The sequence below is a fragment of the Rhineura floridana genome, chromosome 2 (genome assembly GCF_030035675.1).
Source record: "Rhineura floridana isolate rRhiFlo1 chromosome 2, rRhiFlo1.hap2, whole genome shotgun sequence".
Taxonomy (NCBI): domain Eukaryota; kingdom Metazoa; phylum Chordata; class Lepidosauria; order Squamata; family Rhineuridae; genus Rhineura; species Rhineura floridana.
In genome coordinates, this window is record NC_084481.1 from 184,220,009 (window position 1) to 184,234,839 (window position 14,831).

The following is a 14,831-nucleotide window of genomic DNA, read 5'->3' on the forward strand; positions in this document are numbered from 1 at the left end:
GTTCACCTCACAGTATTGCCAGGAGAACTGTCAACCTGAAGGAATCAAGAACACCTTAGCGGGGGCAGTGCAAGAGATCGAGCAAGTGACCCTGCCGCCAAAGTATGAAGAATTCAAAGATGTGTTTGATGAAAAAGAGGCAGAGACTTTACCCCCCCACCGCCCTTACGACTGTGCGATTGATCTAGTGCCAGGAGCCAGCATCCCATCAGGGAGAATCTACTCTCTCACAGAGAATGAGAGGAAGGCCCTGAAGGAATTCCTGGATAAAAACCTGAGGCGAGGATTCATACGCCCCTCACAATCCCCTGCTGGAGCGCCACTATTGTTTGTGAAAAAGAAGGGGGGGGACTCAGACCCTGTAACGACTATCGCGCATTGAACCAGATCACCATCCCCAACAGCTACCCGCTGCCCCTGATCTCAGAGTTGCTGGACCGACTGCGCTCTGCAAAAATCTTCACGAAGTTGGATTTGAGAGGAGCGTACAATCTGATCAGGATGAAGCAGGGAGATGAATGGAAAACAGGGTTCTTGACCGCTTACGGACAGTATGAATACCTGGTCATGCCGTTCGGACTTTGTGGAAGTCCAGGAATTTTTCAAAAATTCATGAACGACGTGTTTAGAGACTTGTTGGACACATATGTAATCTGTTACTTAGATGATATCCTGGTGTTCTCAAAGAACCAGGAAGACCACGACCAGCATGTGAAGACGGTGTTGCAGAGACTGAGAGAAAATCACCTGTATGCTAAATTAGAGAAATGTGGATTTGACCTCAAGTCTCTAGACTTCCTTGGATATCGAATCTCAGCGGAAGGCGTGGAGATGGACCCAGGGAAAGTAAGCTGTATATTGGACTGGGGCCAACCTGTCACCAAAAAGGATGTACAACGGTTTTTGGGGTTTGCCAATTATTACAGAAAGTTCATTCCAGGGTTTTCCAAATTGACAGCTCCTCTGACTGACTGTTTAAGGGGAAAGAAGAAGTTTCAATGGACAGAGAATGCCACCCAGGCCTTTGAGGAGCTGAAGAGAAGGTTCGCTTCCGAGCCCATTCTGCACTTTGCTGACCCGACCCGCCCTTTCATCGTGGAAGCAGATGCTTCAGATTTTGCTATCAGGGGGGTCCTTCTGCAATTAGACCAAGAAGGAAAGGAGCTGTACCCCTGTGCGTACTTCTCTCGGAAGTTAAAGCCTGCAGAGAAGAATTACACAGTTTGGGAGAAGGAGCTGCTGGCCATCAAGGACTCTTTTGAAAACTGGAGACAATACCTAGAGGGGGCCCCTCATCAGATCGAAGTGCGCTCCGACCACAAGAACCTGGAAAGCCTCCAAACTGCCAGAAAGCTGAACCAGAGACAAATAAGATGGTCCCAGTTCTTCACCAGGTTTAACTTCAAGATCACTTACCAAACCCAAGCCAAAAACCAGAGAGCTGATGCCTTATCCAGACAGCCACAGTACAAAGAAAGTGAATCCGAGGACCAGCCTCAGTACGTGATCCCGCCAGAGAAATTAATGTTGGGATCATGCCAGTCTTCGTGGGAAGAGGAACTCAAAAAGGCACAACAAGAAGATGCAAACGTACTAAAATATGGGCAGGAGACAGGACAAAGTCAAGACTCAGAAGTAACCTTTCACTGGAGGAATGGACTATTATGGTTCAAAACAGCCAGATATGTGCCAGAAGGAGAATTAAGGCTCAGAATCCTACGCCAGTGCCATGATTCCATCACAGCGGGACACTTTGGGATTTACAAGACTATTCAGAACGTGGCCAAGGACTTCTGGTGGTCTAAAATGCGTCAGGATATTGAGAGTTATGTAAAGTCCTGCTCTGTCTGTCTGCGGACAAAAACACAAACAGGGACACCAGCAGGACTGTTACAACCGTTGCCTGTCCCACACGAACCCTGGAAGGACCTCTCCATGGATTTTATAACTGATCTACCCAAGTCCCAAGGAATGACAGCCATCTTAGTAGTGGTGGATCTACTTACCAAAATGGCACACTTTCTTCCTTGTGCAGGGGCCTTAGAGGCTAAAGAAACGGCCAAGTTATTCATAAAAGAAGTCTACCGGCTGCATGGATTGCCAAACAGCGTAGTCTCAGACCGAGGAACTCAGTTCACAGCCAAATTTTGGAGAGCAATGTGGAAACAGTTGCAGACGGAATTAAAACTCTCCTCCGCCCATCACCCCCAGACAGATGGGCAGACGGAACGCTTGAACGCCGTTTTGGAAAGATATTTACGAAGTTATGTGTCCTATCAACAGACTGACTGGGTATCATATTTGCATTTTGCAGAGTTCGCCTACAACAATTCTCTGCACTCCAGCACTCAACAAACCCCGTTCTTCGCTAATTATGGATTCCATCCTAAAGTCCTTCCAAGCAGCTCAGAAGGAATGCTGGTACCGGCAGCTGAGAACTTCCTTAAGGAATTGCAAGCGGCGCAACAGACACTGAAACAGCAGTTAAACGAAGCCAAAACGGAGTACAAGCGAGTTGCTGACCTGCACAGGAAGGAGGGGCCCCCCCTTCAACCGGGAGACCAGGTATGGCTGTCCACCCGCTTCCTCCAGATGCCGGGCAAATGTAGAAAATTACAAGACAAGAGGATGGGTCCTTTCGAAATAGAAACTCAAATCAATCCCGTGGCGTACCGACTGAAGCTGCCTGACACGTTTAAAATACATCCTGTGTTCCATCGATCCCTCTTAACGAAAGCCGCCCCTCCCAGTGAGTTACGGCCGGAGGAACCTCCCGGAGCTCCACTCCTGGTAAATGAGCAGCTTGAGTTTGAAGTTGAGGAGATCTTAGATTCCAGGATCAGACGCCACAAGCTGCAGTACTTGATTCACTGGAAAGGCTATGGGGTGGCTGACAGATCATGGGAAGATGCAGCTGATGTGCATGCTCCAGAATTGGTAAAACTTTTCCATCAACGTTTTCCCCACCGTCCCAAGCCAGACAAGGGGAGGGGGGCACAGCCTGGGAGGGGGGATGGTGTCGGAAGGCAGAGCTGGGGTCCCAATCCCGGGGAGCTGGATCCCGGAGAGTTGGGAGAAGAGTATTTGGATGGATGGCAGAGGGAAGGGGGAGGAACTTCCCCCCTTTGGAGCGAAGACAAAACAGAGGAACTGCCAGTGATAAGGTCGCTTAGCAACGGGGAGCCTGAGCCCTCCCTGGACATTCTCACGCCTCCTCCTCTTTCAGGCTCAGAGCAAGAGGGGGAAGAGGGGGGGCTGCTCACAGCCGAAAAGCGGGGAGGCAGTTAACCATCAGCCCCTCCCCTATCCCCCATCCTGGAATCGGAAACTTCAGAAGAGGAGGGGGTGATGCTTCCCTCCTCACCGCGCACACGCAGACAGCTGAAAAGACAGGAGAGAAGGGGGGGAAGGCGGGCAGTACCTGAGGGGCAGTTAAGGAGGAGCGAAAGATTGTGCGCCCATTTGGCCCCTTCTTAAAGAACAGGCGGGAAGAAGTCCCTTGCTCTGTCAACTTTCTCCCAATGCCGCAGGACCTGTATCCCTGTATTGATTCATGAGAAAACGCAGTCTTTGTTTGGACATTACCCTAATAAAACACAAATTAACTACAATCGTTGGTCTGGTTCCTGAGTCACATCCTGGGCCTGACAGTTATATATTATAGATTTATAGCTGAATTATAGCGATTTGAAATTACTGGACTTAGTAGATTTGATGAGTTGGATTAATTGGCATGTTTATTTAGAAAAAAAATTGATTGACATGTATCTCAAGGATTGGAAACTTCTCTTTGACTTTTTTTGGAAGATTAAAATGATATGATGTTAATGAGATTTGAAACCAACTAAGATAACCGCTGGAGGAAGGTGATTTTATAATCTATTAAGAGATAGGTTTGTTATATATTATAGATTTATAGCTGAACTATGACAAATCGGAAGTCAATATTCTTTCTTTATATATATATATATATATATATATATATATATATATATATATATATATATATATTTCTTTTTGTATTGTACTAGTTATTGATTTGTGTTGTTTTCTTTTTGTATTGTTTTGGTTCTGAAAATTGGAATAAAAATTAATTGAAAAAAAAGAAGAAGTAATTGAGTTTAGTAGAACTTACACCCAGATTAGTGTGTATAGCAGGAGTGCCAACATGGTTCCCTCCAGATGGTATTGGACTAGAAACACCCATCAGTCCAAGCCATCATAGCCAATGCTCAGGAATGATGGGAGTTGTAGTCCAACAACATCTGGAGGTCACCAAGAATACCCCTGAGTGCAGAAAGTCCAGGTGAGCATTACTGTGGAGTGCTGGGTCAGGGTATCGTTGATGTTAAGACAGTGAAAAGAAACTATGTGCTTAAGCTATGGGATCTGTATTTTCAATGAATTCTAGGTGTCTCCCCACCACTACCACTGTAAGAGCTTAGTTGATACTTTGACTTCATCTCTCATGCTATGGGAAATGAATTAGAGGCAATCTATCCTAATTTGTTAACTTATTCAAATAACAGTTATTATACTTAACTATGCTAAAGATTATCTTTTTGGTGGCAGATTGTTTATTTTTTGATGAGCCTAATTACTGATTTTCCAAAGGTAATTTACATTTATTACTAATACATCTCTTAAAATGTGACAGATAAATGTTGTTCCCATAAGTGTATTATGAAAAAAGTTACTATTTAAAAACACATTATTTAATTTGAAAGATAAATGGCAAACACCATTTTTTTTTCATGGAGCACCTGTGCTGTTAAGCTCATTAAAATGTGTGATTTTATGTGGAGCTGTGATACTTAAGAGAAAAAATTATCTATGGTATATGTGTACCCTAAAAATAAACTCAGTTCGCAAAGGTGACAGTATGCATATTTACCAAAAGAGCTCAACTAATTTCATATGATTTTTGCTCCAGCTGCAAGCCAGAATAAAGCTGTTGTGAGCTAATCTATTTGCTGCTGAATGTATCTAAGTTGTAATCTCATTCTTTTATCAATGTGCTATAAAATTGACCATTAAGAGAAAGTAATATCAATTCTGTAAGCAGCTTCACAAAATTCTATATCAGGAGTGATAATTCTGTTCTCTCATCCGGTGTGGTGTTCATCGGCAGAGACACTTTAATATTGTACCTCCCACCCCCCGCCACCATGGAGGTGAGAGCTTCCAAAGAATAAATACAAAGCAGATGAGAGCATGTCCCATTATCTTCCCCACCTGTAGATGTTTTTTAAGGAACGTAGGAAGATGCCTTATACAATCTCAAATTATTTGTTTATCTTCTCTAGTTTTCCTCCTCTGACTCTGGCAGAAGTGTTTTTCCTTTACTGCTACCTAATCTTTTGAACCAGAGATGCCAGTGAATGACCCTGGGATCTTCTACATGCAAAGCATGTACTCTACCACTGAGCTATATCCCCTTCCCAATGGTAGAGACCCCTCTCTTCCTTCAACAATGCTAGACCAGACACCATTTGCATATATGGACCCCAATTAGGAAGAAGACCCATATGCAGAAGCCTGATCCCACTCAAAGATCACCCTCCTGACAGACTTCAGTATGAATGTGGTTCACTCTGTATTTACATATCACTGCAAATTGTTCCAGAATGCTTAATTCTGTAAATTGTACTCAGAGTAGGCTCAATGAAATCAATTGACTTAAGTTAGTCATGACAGCCCAGTGACTTTATATTCCCTTATATTTGTAGGTCTAGAAGTTTGAAATGCATAGAGTCCAAGGATAAGACTTTTTTAAAATTAAAAACCCATGACAAGTTTTAAGGACAGGGCCGCTACAAACCAATAATGCATTAGGTTCTGGTTCAGACCATATGCCTGTGCTTTATACAATTTTGTGCAAACACCATTTTCTATTTAAGAGAGAGAGAGAGAGAGAGAGAGGTCAGTTGCAACAAATAAGATCAAAGGAGAAGGTAACTGGATGGATCCAGCTATTTCCACTTACGTTGGAAGGCATATAATGCAAGCCTGGAGTGCCTCCTAGGAAATGCTTGAGAGAGGTACTTTGTACTACTCTTAGCTGTATTCTGACAGTTATTTCTTCATAATCCTCATCAGAAGCTTTAACTCTTTGTTGAGTTTGTTTGTTGTGCAGTTATGATGAGTACAGCAGGATTGCTAAAGGATGAAAAACAAGAAATAACTGAAAGAGATCTGAAACAAAATCTACCCTACGTTACCTTTAGCTCTTTAGCACTCACTATATATAAACTCCAGGCCATAAAAATTCTACATCATGAAAAATTACTCATTACTCCCAACAAGAAATATATTTTCATGTATCATCTTGTATTTGCGGATTGTTTGTGTGAGTCCCTTCACTTTTTTTTTTTTTTACTCTTAAAGCAACTATAAATGACACAAATTATACAGCCACAAGAGTGGCTGTATACTATAGCCAGGGTGCATTTTTCACATTCCGAAATGTTAAATTGAAAATACCCCCATGACATTCTGATGCTTCCCATAAGCTCATTTCAAAACAAAACCTTACAAAACTTATAGTCCTGAACTCAGAAATGCTTGCTTAACAACCCTCTCAATTTTCATGGTGATATACAAAACAGTCAGAGAGAATAGAGAGTTCAAAGTCTAAAAAGATAGGGGAAAAACCCAACCCCCTTTTGGACTTTTTTCTGTCAGAGTTCTCATAATCTGTTGAAATTCATTAAAAATCAGCCATGTTCACAAAGTACCTGTAATCCTATTATTGGCCTTGCCCCATACTCTGACCTTCATCTTCTGCTGTTTAAAAGTTTTAAAAAATGCCTGGCTGATTTTTAATTAATTTAAGAAATTTTGTATTGAACTGAATGATAGTGTTGGGCATGCTCAGTAAGAACCAACTGTCAGTGTTCTAAAAGCCAGACTCACAGCTGCGTGGCTTGGCTAGCCAGGGGGCCACACCCACACCAGACTTTTATTTCACTTGAGACAGTCATGGCTTCCTCCAAAGAATCCTGGGAAGTGTAGTTTGTGAAGGGTGCTGAGAGGAGATTCCTATTCCCCTGACAGAGTTTCAGTGGCCAGACTGGTTTAACAGTCAACCACTCTGATTGAAGGTCTGTGAGGGGAACAAGGCGTCTCCTAGCAACTCTCAGCACCCTTCACTAACTACACTTCCCAGGATTCTTTGAGGGAAGCCATGACTGTCCAAAGTGAAATAAAGGCCTGGTGTGGATGTGGCCAGGGACAGGGATGTGGTTTAAATTTGTGTGGGAGGCTACATGTGCCTGTTGTAGAATAAAAAGATGGGGGAAACGCTGAAAAGCAATGATACTGTTTACAGTGTTTTCCTTTTGGAAAGGAAAGGGGCTTCCCCTCTGCCAAGGGCCCACCCACCCAATATTCTCCCCCTACCCCTACCGTCCCTGCCCCTCCGCCGGGTCAGTGTTGGACTACAACCTGGGAGACCAGGGTTCAATCCCCACACAGCCATGAAGCTCACTGGGTGACCTTGGGCCAGTCACTACCTCTCAGCCTCAGAGGAAGGCAATGGTAAAACTACCTCTGAATACCATTTACCATGAAAACCCTATTCAAAGGGTCGCCAAAAGTCAGGATCGACTTGAAGGCAATCTATTTCCATTTTCAAACATGATTGCACAGAAATAAATCCCACTGAACTCAAAAAGTATGATCAAACCCAACCTCCCTTCTACTCCCTCCTATCCCCTCTCTCTTGCCCCTTCCCTCCCCCTTCCTTTGCTCCTCCCTCCCTATCCCCATCCCCTTCCAATCCCCTCCTTCCCCTTCCCCCTCCTCCCCCTCCCCTTTCTCCTCCCCATGGTCAGTTTTACCTATCGTAAGCATGATTTCACTGGAGTAAATACTATTGAGCTCTATAAGTATGCAAATGATCAAACCTTCCCTCCCCCTTCCTTTGTCCCCCTCCAATCTGCTCCTCCCCCCTCCTCCTCCCCCTCCCCCCTCCTCCTCCCCCATGGTCATTTTTTCCTATCCTAACCATGATTGCATAGGAGTAAATTCCAATGAACTCAATAAGCATGCAATAATCAGACCTGCCTTTCCCCTCCTTCCCCTGTCCCCCATGTTACCAAATTCTTCCGAACTAAGTGAATTGGACTGTGAAAGACCAACCCAAGTTGTGTTTGCTTTTTGACAAATTTGTAGGGCAGTCCAATATCTCAGAGAGGAGGTCAGGTCTCCTGCTCCCCTGGGCATTCACTATAGCTGCCCAATTTCCCTGCTTTTTAAAGTTTCATAGAAATATCTGTTGGCTATAGGTACATTCTTAAACTGCAAGGTTTTTTGCATATTAGTGAATAAGTTATGGTTCTGTTTATGTAACCTGCGTAACCTACTTACACCCCAAGCCTAAACGGATTACTTGGAAGTAAGTTCTCCTGATTTTAATGGGGCTTACTTCCATGTAATGGGTTTAGGACTGGAGATTATTTTGGTTGGTTGGCCTTTATTGAGTCATGCATTTCTATTGATTGGTACACTTGGAAAAGGCAGAGAAGGTAAGTTCACAGGCACCTGAAAGGACGGGATTGAGGGAAAAGGTCAGACTTGATTATTTCCCCTGTGCCTTTAGAAACTAAATCTTGTTTTATAAAAATCAATGAGGTTTCTACATGAATAAAAAGATATCTCTCTGATAGTGACTTAAACCTCAGGCTGTGAAAAATGTTGCTCATATGCTGGTGTGTTTTTGTTTTTGTTTTGCATATAAGTACATTGGTATGAGATCATTGTACAGCTATTTTTGGTTGCTCTGAAAAGGATTGTGTTTTGTAAATGAAAATGTATTTTTTGTAACATGCTGTTACCTTTTCTTTTTCTTTTAGAAACTTGGCTGCATTTCAGGTGCAGGCTCATCCTCTAAACTCTGGGATGACCTCTAATTCCATTGTGTCACTGCCTTTTGTTACACTTGACTCCCAATATAAATTTTCCTTCCAAATGTAATTTATCCATGTTGGTTTGTGACCAGGATGCATATGCTGGTCCTATTTCAATGTTCATTTTGCTTTGTAACAAAACCATTTGCTTTCATGTGGATTTCTCTCCCAAGCTACCTCTAACAACCTACCCTTCCAAATTTGTATGACTCTGTATGACTTTTCACCCACTAAGTTGTTTTTTTATGATCTTGCAATTTCACAGAATATATGATTATTCTGGATTACCATTTCAGAACTGTAAATGCCATTTATTCTCCTATTTTATGTATCAAATTTGTTATTTTATGTGTATAATGCATATTGTTTATTGAAAGTATTCTATGTTTAGAATGGAATTTTTATTTGATTGCAGCAAAAGGAAGAGACCCTAGTGCTCCTGATTCAACACAATGGAAATTACTCAAAAGAAATACAAATTTATCCTTTTGTTTTAATTTAAAAAAATTAATCTATGCAACACTTCAAGAAACAACTACACAGTGTTGTATATTAAGAACTGTTAACATTCTACTGAATTAAGTACAACATTTTGGTTTTCTACTATGCTTCTTGAGGTGGTAACCAGAAAACCCCCCACTTTTTTTAAAATTGTGCCTTGCTGTATTTCTTATACCATTTATTAAAAAGCTGCTTTCATAGTAAAATTATGTTTGTTTGAAGGAAGGAAATAGCAAGGTGTGAATAATTTCTGTATATATGTATAACCAAGTGTAAACATTGATGTATAATGACAATATAAAATGCTTTAATGTTTGTGATGCCCAGTGGTATGGAAAACATAAGCCTTAAAACCACTAGATTGCATGATAATTAGAACTGGCATAATAAACGTAGTTTACTGGGGAAAATTCAGAGCTGGCTCTCATTTACCTGAATCCTATTGAAAAATAAACAGTGCATCCATTGACCAATTAGTATCTATATACTTATACGGTCCTTCCAGGTTCTTTATAGGCATATAGGCATAACAGACACTTATGACTGTTTACAGTGCAAACACTGAAGATTTGCCCAAACATCTTGCTATTTCAAAAATGTTGTTTTAAAATGCACACATGATGGAAACAAGATATCTTCCTGTTGGAAAATGAAGAACATATACATTCGTTCAATGGTTAGTAGCAGAATGTTTATTAGCTCCATTAAGGAAGAACAAATATACTGCCCATCATATAACCCTAACCAGTACCGTAACTAGCTTTTCATGTGCCCTGTGCAAGGTTCTATTTTTGGGCCCCTTAATTTTTTTTTTTGAAAAATAATAAAACAAATACGACATAACAATTGCTTTCATTTCAGCAAATCCATTTCAGGGCCCCCTTCGTCCTGGGCCCTGGGCCTGTGCACCTGTTGCACTTGCCTAGTTATGGCACTGACCCTAACCCTTTATTTATTCCCTACTTCAGCCATTATAAGGTCCATTTGGAGGCATTCTTGGCACTGTGGGGGAAGCCACCTGCAACATAAGATCCTGAAAAACATTTCTGGGATGGGGGGAAAGGGCAGGAGTTCCAGCAACCTTCAGGAAACCACTTTTATTCCCTGTGCTGATCAATCAATTAAAGGCAGTGGATCCCTCCGGACATTCTGGGAATAGTAGGCCTATCTCTTCTCTCTCCACTTGCATCAGTCACTTCTTTACCCACAATTACCAGCATTCCATCAAATAAGGTACAGGTTGGGTGTTTATTTCCTGTATGCAACTAAGTTGGCAAAATGATTCCATCGTATTGCAGCCCCCAGAATTTCAACTAAAATAAAACAGATCCTCTCACAGAAGCTGCTGGGGCTCGGGTCACTGATGACAGTAAAAATGTAGACATAAGGCTTCTTATGTCTATTAAAGCTATCAACCAATTCTGAGAAGCCCATCAGCTATTCTGTTGCATTCTTCCTACAATGGGCCAATAAAGACAAGGTGGAAATTTTGACAAAGTTGTACAGTCAAAATCTGTACCATAATACCTGAGGTGTTCCACAGTTGCAATAACAACTTCTAATGCTCTACACCTTGCTTCATGAAGAACTGTTGCAAAGGTTATTAATTTCCTACATGGATAGCATGTACAGACATTGAAACAGATGCATTTTTATTTTAAATTTAACAAAAATTATATGTCGCTTGATTATTTAAAAAAACCCAACTAAGCGGTTTATAAGAAACATTAAAATTATGAATAAAAACAGTTAAAAACAAGTGATTAAAACATTAAAAAGACAATTAAAACAACAGTAAATAAAATAAAATTAGAACACATCAACATCTATGTATCTGGATAGGCTTGCCCAGCCCTATAGCCAGGGTGGGGCAAATGGGTACACTGCCTGTCTAGAGCTGTGCTTCCCCCTCCAGGAAGGTTTCTTTTAATTTTCTTTTTAATTTGTGACATGTCAGACAATGACAGCTTGTTTTAAGAGCTTGAGCAATGTAAGAATAGTACCCTCTGAAAAATCAGTGAATAAAGCAGGGCAAATGCACAACAAAAGCCCCATCTGGAAGAGCCCCCTCCCCAAAGTCTGTTTTTTCAAGACTTTCTCTGACTGAGGGTGGATTTTTCATGGTCACAATCACCCTATAATTACTCATGTGATCCTGAAAAACCCACCTGGTATGGTAACATGACCCTTGAAGTGTTATATATTGGAACTTTGTATTATGAGCTAGGGTTAGACTCCACCCTTTGGACTTTCATTTGATCTGCTTTTCAGTTTCAGTTATGTTGTCCACCCAGCCAGCAATAAAAGCATGTTTGTTTGCCTGCAGTAAGAAGAGTTTGCTTGTTGTGCAGTTATTATGATGAGTACAGCAGGATTGGGTGCTTATTGCTAAAGGGTGAAATAAAGAAATAGGAGGATGGGGGGGGAACCCAGGATGCCAGAAGGAAAAAACGTAGATGATGAAGTTCCAAATGGATTTATTAAAAATAGTAAAGAAATACTATCTTTACTATTTTTAATAAATCCATTTGGAACTTCATCATCTATGTTTTTTCCTTCTGGCATCCTGGGTTTTCCCTCCTCCCATCCTCCTGCTTCGTTGGATGCCATCCACTCTTGCACCTGAAATAAAGGAATAACTGAAAGTGATCTGAAAAAATATCTACCCTAAGTTACCCTTTGCTGTTTTAAAGAACTCATTATATTCACAGTCATAGCGGCTATTTTCTTCTTTTTCTTAAGAACTTGATGGCAAAGGATGGAGACAGTCCTAGGGGAACAGAAACACTACCATGACATTATTATTAGCTGGCTGGCTGGCCACATAGGCCATACCTCAGGCCTAATTTCGGAGTTTTCCCAATGTGTGCATCTCAGCATGAGGCCTTTTCAGGGTTTCTGGGCAGAAAAATCAACCAAGTACAGTAAAAAAAAACAGCTTTCCACAATATTTTCCAATCACGTAGTTAGTCCTTTATATAGCAACTAGTTAAAAGATTTCCCCATGATTGTCCATCAGGAAGGAAAATCTAAAGGTCAGGAACAAGGATTAGATGGAGGAACCCTCAAGGAGAAGTTAACACCTTTTGGTATCCCCATATTCACTGTATCCTTAACATCCTTTTTTCTTATGAAATAAAAAATATGCCAGTCATTTAATTCCTGGCGTTCATACTACATTTTCTGTTAACTTGAACTTTCCATAGCCCATTATTTAAGTTAACATAATGTAAGTTAATACACTCTCTGCATGGAGGAGGAGTGGGGGGAAGGTCACTGCCTTTCCCTTCCGCAGGCCTGGCTCTCACATCCTCTCCACCAGTGAGGGGAGGAGGACTGGCTTGTGCTATGCGACTCCACCCCCAATGCCCCACCTAGAAATATGGCTGTCCCACCTAACAAGGTAGACTGGCTACAGGGCTGGGCTTGCCTAAACAGAAATGTTTTAAGCAGGCACCAAAAAAATACAGTGAAAGCACCTGCTGGGTGTCAATAGGTAGGGAGTTTCAGGTATAGGTGTTGCCAAACTAAAAGAACGATTTCTTACAAGTGAAGAATGAGTATTATGTGGTGGTACCTGTAACAATGCAAGTTCTGCAGAGTGACGTGGTTGAGTGAGCACTCAGGGTAAGGAGACCATGCAAGTAAACTGGTCCCAAGTGATCTGTTATCATGACTCCTGTAGGATCAATATGTGGTTTTCATACTTCTTCATACATATCAGCTAAGAACTGAGTGGCAGATGCAGTGCATAGATCAAGTCACAAGTGTGAATAAGCTTGAAAACATAAAGGTTATGATGTTGATGTCAATACACAGACATACATAGGGCTGAAATTAAGACAAAAGTCTGAATACAATGAAAATCTCAATTAAAATGTCGGCTCAGCACGCAGGTGCTGTGAAAAAGACAAATTCTATGTTGAGGATCATTATGAAATGAATAAAAAATAAAACTGCAAATATCATGGTACCTCTATTCAAACCTATGAAATGCCCACCCTGGGAGTACCCTGGACAGTTCTGGTCTGTCTGTCTGTCTATCGTAAAGGTGGAAAAGGTGGAGAAAAGGGCGACTAAAATAATGAAGGGGCTGAAACAACTCTCCTATGAGGAAAGACTACAATGTTGGGGACTTTTCAGCTTGGGGGGGAAAGGTGAATAAGGGGGGACATGATAGCAGTGCATCAAATTATGGATGATGTGGAGAATAGGGATGGAGAACCTGTGGTCCTCCAGATGCTATTGGACTCCAACTCCCTCAGCCCCAGCAAGCATTGCCAATGGTCAGGGATGATGGGAGTTGTAGCTTGTAACAACATCTGGAGGACCACAGTTTCCCCATACCTGTACTGGGTCATTCAGTGAAACTGAGTGGTGGAAGATTCAAGACTCACAAAAGGAAATACATCACAGAGAACATAGTTAAACTATGGCTTTTACTACCACAAGATGTGATCACCACAAACTTGGATGGCTGTAAAAGAGAATTGAACTAGCAATATGCTACCAACAGGCTCAAAGGCAGCATGACTCTGATTGCTAGTTGCTGGGGAACATGAGTGGGAGAGTGCTATTGTGCTCATGTTCTGCTTGTGGGCTTCTCCTAGGGCATCTTGGTTGCTTACTGTGGGAACAGAATGCTGAACAAGATGGGGTTTTGGTCTGATTCAGCAGGGCTCTTCCTATGGCCTTAATTTGAAATATACACAAGTTTTGTGGTATTAAAGTTGAAATTTCCAAATGAAACAATGTAGTAAGATTTAAAGATCTTAGGAGTTTTAATTCAAAGTTTGAATTCAGCATCAAATTATTTGTAAACCCAAATAATACACTGATTTCCAATTTTAGTCTTGTATTATTTGACAACCTTTAGAACATTCAAACTTGCACTTCAGTTGAGATTGTGTCTTGCTATTTTATTTGCTTTTCTTCTTAACTGTGTGCAGATTAGGCCTGAATGACTTAACAATCAAAATATGTGAAATAAACCAAATTGCTTGCAAGAAAAGTACATTTTTTTCTGAAATAGCTACAAGTTGCCAGCCAAATTGTGGCTTGCATCTGGAAATGGAAAACCTGCTCCATCCAGAAAAGTACATATATATTGGAAAGTCAGCATTAACATAGTTTATAACATGCATAAATTCTATCAAGTCCCTTACATGTAATTCATATTGTGTACAATTCACTCAATGTTTTGAAGAACCATAGAACTATATAATACTTCTGAGGCAAGGTGGATGAAAACATAGGAAGCTGCCTTATATCAGGTCAGACTATTTGTGCATCTAGCCTGCTGTTAGCTACTCTGATTGACAGCAGCTTTCCAGGGTCTCAGACAGAAGTCTAGGTTCCATCATCTGCTGCCAGTTGAGAATGAATCTGGGATCTTCTGTATGCAGACGATGCTATAGTCCC

At 41.4% G+C, this 14,831-nt stretch overlaps 1 protein-coding gene across 1 annotated transcript in view; it reads left to right on the plus strand.

Moving 5' to 3' along the window:
* Positions 1–9,820, plus strand: part of LOC133377466 (A-kinase anchor protein 6-like) — a 282,604-nt gene extending 272,784 nt beyond the window's left edge. Inside the window, exon 13 of the mRNA XM_061611610.1 lies at positions 8,856–9,820. The gene's annotated coding sequence lies outside the window, so the exon portion shown is untranslated. The remainder of the gene's footprint in view (positions 1–8,855) is intronic.
* The last annotated feature ends 5,011 nt before the right edge of the window (positions 9,821–14,831 follow it).